The sequence below is a fragment of the Engraulis encrasicolus genome, chromosome 17 (assembly GCF_034702125.1).
Source record: "Engraulis encrasicolus isolate BLACKSEA-1 chromosome 17, IST_EnEncr_1.0, whole genome shotgun sequence".
NCBI lineage: Eukaryota > Metazoa > Chordata > Actinopteri > Clupeiformes > Engraulidae > Engraulis > Engraulis encrasicolus.
Window position 1 is genome coordinate 51,632,496 of NC_085873.1, and position 7,755 is coordinate 51,640,250.

Sequence of the window (7,755 nt, forward strand, 5' to 3'; positions counted from 1 at the left end):
CCCCTTCCCTCTCTCTCCCCTTCCCTCTCTCTCCTTCCCTTCCCTCTCTCTCCCCTTCCCTCTCTCCCCTTCCCTCTCTCTTCCACCCCTTCTCTCCTTTCCTCTCCTTTCCTCTCCTCCCCTCTCCTAATTCAATTCAATTTGCTTTATCGGAACGCCCATTTAGTACAGAGCTGAGACCCCTCTCTCTCTCTCTTTCTTTCTCTCTCTCACTCACTCACTTTGTCTACCCCGCCCACCATTTCTTTCTCTCTCTCTCTCTCTCTCTCTCTCTCTCTCTCTCTCTCTCTCTCTCTCTCTCTCTCTCTCTCTCTCTCTCTCTCCTTCTGTTCTCTGTCCTGTCCCACCCGCATCTATCGTTTACTCTATGCCCCACCCTCATTTTGCCTCTCCCTTTCTGTGCCCCCCGTCTCTCCGTCTCTCTCTCTCTCTCTCTCTCTGTCTCTCTCTCTCTCTCTCTCTCTCTCTCTCTCTCTCTCTCTCTCTGTGTCTCTCTCTCTCTCTCTCTCTCTCTCTCTCTCTCTCTCTCTCTCGTTCTCTGTGTCCATCTCTTTTACTTTTTCCCGTCAGTACAGTACAGTGTGTGGTCACTTGCTGTGTTGTTCCCCCTGCTGAGTGTTCCAGTGCAGAAGAGGTAAGACTTCCCCTTATCATCTCAACCGTTTGTGCGTGCGTACGAGTGACAGAGACAGAGAGAGAGGGAGAAAAGATAAAGAGAAGGAGAGAAGGGGTGATTAGTATGTCTGAGAGATGCAAAGGAGAAAGAGAGAGAGAGAGATGGAGAGAGAGAGATGGACAGACAAGAGACAGATAGTGAGAGAGAAGGGGTTGGCGAAGAGTAAACGAACACGAGTGTTTATGACAATACATATTGTGTATGTGTGGGTGTGCACTTTGTATTTTCTTGTGATGTTGGCTTGATTATGTCCTCTTTTGAAAGTCGCTTTGGTTATAAAGCGTCTGCCAAATGCATTGTAATGTGTGTGTGTGTGCATGTCTTATCTTGACATGTGGGTGTGGCTTGGGCTGGTGCTGCTTTGATATAATACAGAGCCATCACACACACGCACACACACACACACAAACACACACACACACACGCACGGACACACACACACACAAACACACACACACACACGCACGGACACACACACACACACTCTCTCACACACACACAGCAAGACAGAGAGACAGAGACAAAGACAGGCGAAAGATCAATTAACTGACCAACACACACTGAAAGATGATCAGAAGCACACAAACACACTGAAACTCTATCTGAAGTAGCCTACAATACACTACAGGACAGCACATAGGCCTACTCATAGATGACGCATACTCAAACGTGGACATACAATAGCTGTGGTTACGCGGGCCGTTTTAGTTTAAACCGTTTAAACCTGTTTAAAAAACTGTTTACATGGACAGTTTCCTTGTTTATATGACCACAGATACAGCCACGGAGAAGAAGAGTAGAGTTGAGTAATTGTATTCATCCCGAAGGTATCCTTACGAAAATCGACCATGGTTTTTAACCATGGTTTTACTGTTGTAACCATGGTTTCTCTAAGTACTCTGAACCAACCATAGTATTATGGCTTATCCATGTTTTTTTGGGATAACCATGAAAACCGTGGTTCCCAACTAACCATGGGTCATGATTATTCATGGTTTTTACAGCATGGTTTGTGTCTATGGTTTAACCATGGTTAATTGTGGGTTTCATGGTCACCCAAAAAAACATGACAACTTGTTTGCAGCCGTGGTGTAATGATTAGGGTGTGGGCTGAAGATTTCAAAGATGCAGGTTCGAATCCCACCCTTACCTCTCCCTACACCTCCATCCATGACTGAAGTGCCCTTGAGCAAGGCACCTAACCCCACATTGCTCCAATGACTGTCACCAATATGTGCGTTGGGTTAAAAAAAGCGGCAGTTAAGTGTAATTTAATGAATAATTATAAACCGTGATAAAAACATAGTTAATTTCATAGTTAAACCACAGTCAAACCAAAAACCGTGCCGAACCATGCAAAAAAAAGGTCGACTTTCGTAAGGGTAATTAGGGTGTCCATTCAGCATACACAAATACGCAGATACACCCATTATAATACACATTGCACGACAACTTAAGCATACACTGAAAAAAAACATACTTCATGGTTCACACACTTCAAACGTTTGCTCCCCCAGATATAATGATGCTAAACAAACTCTTGTGTCAACTTCCCTTGCCTGGTGACTCAACACCTTCCACTCGCGATTGCAAGTCTATGGGCCTTTCTTAAAACCTAGGACAGTGGCCTTCCAAGTGTATCAGCCTAATTAGTCACGCCCAGTGATTGGACACTCTTTGGTGAACTCTATAGAATATCCAATCACTAGGTGTGACTAATAAAGAGTATCCAATCACTGGGGGTGACTAATTAGGCTGATACACTTGGAAGGGCACTGTCCTAGGTTTTGAGAAAGGCCCTATGATAATCAGGCTAGAACTTCCCCGGCCTTTCAAAGGAAGGGAGAGCCCTGTGGAGGGAAAGGGAGGGTTAGGCTGCTGATTGCTGCATGTACTGTATATGCTCATGGGGCTGGAGAGGAAAAGACTTCCTATGCCATGATTGCCATGATGTTTACATAGTGTAGGGAGGGGATGTCCTGTAGGAGGTGGTGTATGAGGGAAGCGTTGTGTTGTATGTCCGATGGTGTACAGCAGTGGTTCTTAACCTGGGGTGCGGGCACCCCCTGGTGGTGCGCCAGAGATTCCAGGGGGTGCACAGGATTTTGTTTGTGTTGAGGTTGTGAGCAAAATTATGCTTGCAAACATTATACTTAGGTCAAATTAAGAACAAATTATAAAATATCATGGTCCCCATTTTAAGTCATTAAGGTATTGATTAATGTCTCAAGCAAGAATCATTGCGATTAATCACGGAAAACATTTTTTAGTGCATATACACGTGCAGAACTTTGTGCTGGGGGTGCGCGGCTTGTCTTCGCCACAGGAAAGAGGGTGCGTTAAGTAAAACAGGTTTAGAACCACTGGTGTACAGAATGCTGGGCCGGGTTATTGCCCAGGCCAGGCATGGCTTCAGCCTACAGTATAGGGGCCTCCGCCTACCCCCAGTTCCAGTTGGTCAATATGGAAAAAATGAATTAAATTTTTGTTTTATGTTTGGGGTTGTGTGAGAGAAGCTATGTGTTGTATGTCCGGTGGTGTACAGAATGCTGGGCCGGGTTATTACACAGACTAGATATGGCTGCAACCTACAGTATAGGGGCCCCACCTACCCTCAGTTGGTCAAATTAGGGGGGGGGGGGGTGTCAATAAAATTGGAGACATTTAAAAAGACGTGGTATTGATAACTTAGTCTACTATGTCAGGTAGAGTTTTAAAACTTCGTAATACTCCTCTAGTTTTAGAATTTTGACATTGTCTAGGGCAGGGTTTCCCAAACTGTGGTGCGTGCACCCCTGTGGGTGCGTGGCCTTCCACAAGGGGGCGTGTGAGCTGAATTGAGCAATGTTTTTTATACAGCATTAATGAAAATGAGATAGTTTTTAATTGTATGGTGAATTGTTTGCTTGAATAAACATCAAGTCTATTAGAAATGAGGATTCCTCAAATGACTCTTAATAATGTGCCATGATTTTTGCACTGAAGCCATATCAAGATTCTTTTTAATAGTCCCGAAGGAAATTTGTCTTGGACATACATAGCTGCCACATACACACAACATACACATGACGCCAAAAAACAAAAACAACAATAAACACACACATACATAGAAACACTCAAGTGCATATCCACCACAGCCCACCACCCGCATACATACATGGCATTACAGGATGGTAGTTGTTAATGACCTGCGTTCAGTAGGTTAACAGAAACAGGGACAAAAGAAAACCTGTACCTATTCAGAAACCTTTTCTTGTTTTTAACTGGTACTCTGAATCGCCTGCCAGAGGGTAGCAGCTCATATTCTGGGTACAGAACATGTGATGGATCCTCAGTTATTTTTCTAGCATGCCTAACTACAGACTCTTCATATATTGCTTGGAGGGTGGGGTAGTCCCTCACCCCCACTACCTTCAGTGCAGTGCGGGTCAGTCTGTCTATTTGAGACTTCACTTTCACTGTCAGGTTTCCAAACCACACAGTGATTGCATAGCGTACTACGCTCTCTACTCTACTCTACTCTGGCCCTGGGTGTGTACAGTACAGTATGGGACAGCTGAGTAAATGAGAAGGGTTGGTATGGGGTGTATGTGGAGGCGAGGATTACAGTGGTCGTAATCAGTATCACTATCAGTACCTTTTTGATCCCTTGCTGATTTGGTTGGTTTACCTTCTAATAAAGACATGATTAGTCTACAGCTTTAATGGTAGGTGAATTCTAACATGGAGAGACAGAATAACGAAAAGAAAATTCAAGATAATAATCTAAAAGATTATTAATTGATGTTAATTGATTTATATTTCATTGAGAGAAATAAGTATTTGATCCCCTGCCAACCCATAGACCGGCCCCTAACACTAGACACCCTAGAGTTTGCCTTGATCTTTCATTTAATTCTGAATTGTGAAATGTTTACATGACGTTTTCAAAGCAGAATTAAGCTTTATTAAGAATTAAAGTGAGTGGCCCTACCGTGGCTGATATGGTAGGGCACACGTTTACCACTCGGCCGACCCGGGTTCGATTCCCGGTCCGGGTCCTTTGCCGGTCCTTCCCCATCTCTCTCTCCCAGCTCACTTCCTGTCCCTCCTCCACTATCCTGTCTCACAAAAACAAAAAAGAATTAAAGTGAGTTAATTGTGAATTTAATGTCTCATGTAAACGTAGCCATTTAGACTCCAAAGTCGTCAACATGGGAAAGACCCAAGAGCTGTCTAAGGATGTCAGGGACAAGATTTTAGGTCTGAACAAGGCTGACATGGGCTACAAAAACCACAAGCAAGAAACTATTGGTGACACTTGGGCCCGTTTAATGTCTACCCCTACCTCTTCCCCTTGCTCCCCGTTCCCTCAAACGGAGCAATAAGGGGCAGGGTTCACACTCTCAATGGTCCCCTTTACATGGGACATTTCATTCACAATTTAATTCTTAAAGTGAAACTGTACCATTTTTGGAAATAAGCTTATTTTACACCTTCCCTTGAGGTAAACAATAGGCTTTTACCGTTCTCATGTACTTTCAACTGTTTTCTAGTTATGACCGTGCAAATTTTACCTCTCAGCTAACAGTTAACATTGAGTCAATGTTAACTGCTAGCATGGAGGTAAAATTTGCACGGTCATACCTAGAAAACGGTTGAAAGTACAGGAGAACGGTAAAACCCTATTATTTAACTCAAGGGGAGGTGTAAAATTATAGCTTATTTCCAAAAATGGGACAGTATCACTTTAAAAACATCATGGTAATGTGGCAAATGTGAGAAAGAAAGTAAATGAAGGAGAATAAAAAAAAGCTAAATGACAGAAATCTACAAGCTATAATAGCACTGGGGAAGTTTAGTTTATGCCTAAGCCATTTACACGTAATTCACAAACCTTCTTCATAAGCTCTTCATGATCACTTCCACCTTGATTTACAGAAATGGGTGCGCCGGTGTTAGTGGCTAATAGTTAGGGGCACTCCCTCTGTGTGTGTGTGTGTGTGTGTGTGTGTGTGTGTGTGTGTGTGTGTGTGTGTGTGTGTGTGTGTGTGTGTGTGTGTGTGTGTGTGTGTGTGTGTGTGTGTGTGTGTGTGTGTGTGTGTGTGTGTGTGTGTGTGTGTGTGCGCGCGCGTGTGTGCATGTGTGTTGTGTGTGTGTTCTTACGTGCATGTTGGATTTGAGTGTATGGCTTATCAAGTAATACCGCAAACTTGTGGGTTTGACTAATTAGAAATGGAAGGTTGTGAGTGTGTTTGCGTCTTTTGTGTCAGTGCTTCAGATCATGGAATTTTCCTACCACCCACTGTCTATTCACATACACACACACACACACCATCAATCTAACCGTGCCCACAACTTAAGTTGATGAGATACATTTTCCAAATGATGTGTTTTCTCTTTGTAATTAGCAAAGTAGATTCCTCTTAGTTTGGTGGACACAGTGATACATCATTTTGGACATTTGTAATTGTCATATCTCATATCTGATTTGTGCGTCCATGTTTTCTGACTTTCTACTATTTTGATGTCTAACTTGGGGTCACTGATTCTGTATTTTGTCAGGAGGTTTTTTGTAATCTAATGGTGCCAAGCAGTACTCTCTCTTCTCTCTCCCTCAGAGTCTGACTGACTCACTCCTGGTATTTCATCTCTTTCATATCTCATCTCTCTGTTTCTCCCACACACATTCTTTCCACCTCCCTCTGTCTCACTTTGCCTCTTTGTCTATCCATCTTTCTCCACTCCACCCCCCCCTCTCTCAATCTCTCCCCTCTCTCACTCTCTCCCCGCTCTCTCGCTCGCTCTCTCTCTCTCTCTCTCTCTCTCTCTCTCTCTCTCTCTATCTCTCTCTCTCTCTCTCTCTCTCTCTCTCTCTCGTGAGCAGAGGCGCATCTTGCCACCAGGAAAGGCAGGCAGCCGCTTGGGGCCCCTAGATAGTGGATAACTGCATAAAGTGCAGATTTTGGTTCAAATGTTCATTGTTTTTGCATTTTGCTTGAGGCGCCATCTGGCCCTAGTCGCCTCTGCTCATGAGTGAGAGAGAGAGAGAAAGAGAGAGAGAGAGGGAGAGAGAGAGAGGGGGAGTGAGTGAGAGAGAGAGAGAGAGAGAGAGGGAGTGTGAGAGAGAGAGAGAGAGAGGGATTGACCAGTGGTGTAGTCTACTTTTTTATCAAGTCAAGTCAAGTCAAGTCAAAGTTTATTGTCAATTTCTTTACATGCACTGGTCATACAAAGAATTTGAAATTGCGTTTCTTGCTCTCCCATGCAGACATAGACTAATCTAGGTAAGGACATAGACAGTATAGACATAGACAGTACTCATACATGGACATAGACAGTATGGACGTAGACATTGCTTATGGTGGGTATACTGTATATTTGAGCATTTGGGTGGGTATACTGTATATATTTGTGCTATTCAAAACAATGGATCAATCAATTTTAAGTGGGTATACTGATATCCCTGAAATTTAGAAGTGGGTATACTCCGTATACCCGCGTTCTACATAGACTACACCACTGGGATTGACAGACTGACTTCTGCTGTTAGAATTCATCTGGGGTGGTGGGGGGTGGAAGTGCCATTCAAACTCAATAAATGTTTGCAATTCATGCACTGTCACGGTAATATTCTGGGGGAATAGGTCGGTTGGAATTTTTCGTCCTCGCCTTCATTGAACCTTCACCTGTGGCATTCCAGACCCAGTCCAAGCTAGTGGGCACGGCCGGATTAATGCACAGGCTAGATATGGCTGCAGCCTAGGGGCCCCCACCTGTCGTGGGGCCCCCACAGGCTAGATATGGCTGCAGCCTAGGGGCCCCCACCTGCCATGGGGCCCCTGATTGGTCAAAAGTAAGAAATTGCAGAATCATGACAAGATGCAATATTGGAATATTCATCCGTCATGTTGAGTACAGTTGGTAGACGTGTTGTCCCTAATTCCTGGCATGTAATTATGACATTGTCCATGTAAATTTGTCACAAAATTTGCTCTCCGAGGGGCCCCACATCAACTTGTAGCCAAGGGGCCCCAGGCCATCTTAATCCGACCCTGCTAGTGGGAGATGGAACGCCAAACAAAGTGGGACCTCCTAGC

General features: G+C 44.2%; 1 protein-coding gene across 2 annotated transcripts in view; it reads left to right on the top strand.

Moving 5' to 3' along the window:
* Nucleotides 1–499: 499 nt before the first annotated feature.
* The window catches only part of LOC134467556 (lipopolysaccharide-induced tumor necrosis factor-alpha factor homolog), a 38,371-nt gene continuing 31,115 nt past the window's right edge, over nt 500–7,755 (top strand). For both annotated transcript variants that reach the window (XM_063221408.1, XM_063221407.1), the window contains exon 1: nt 500–634. The gene's annotated coding sequence lies outside the window, so the exon portion shown is untranslated. The remainder of the gene's footprint in view (nt 635–7,755) is intronic.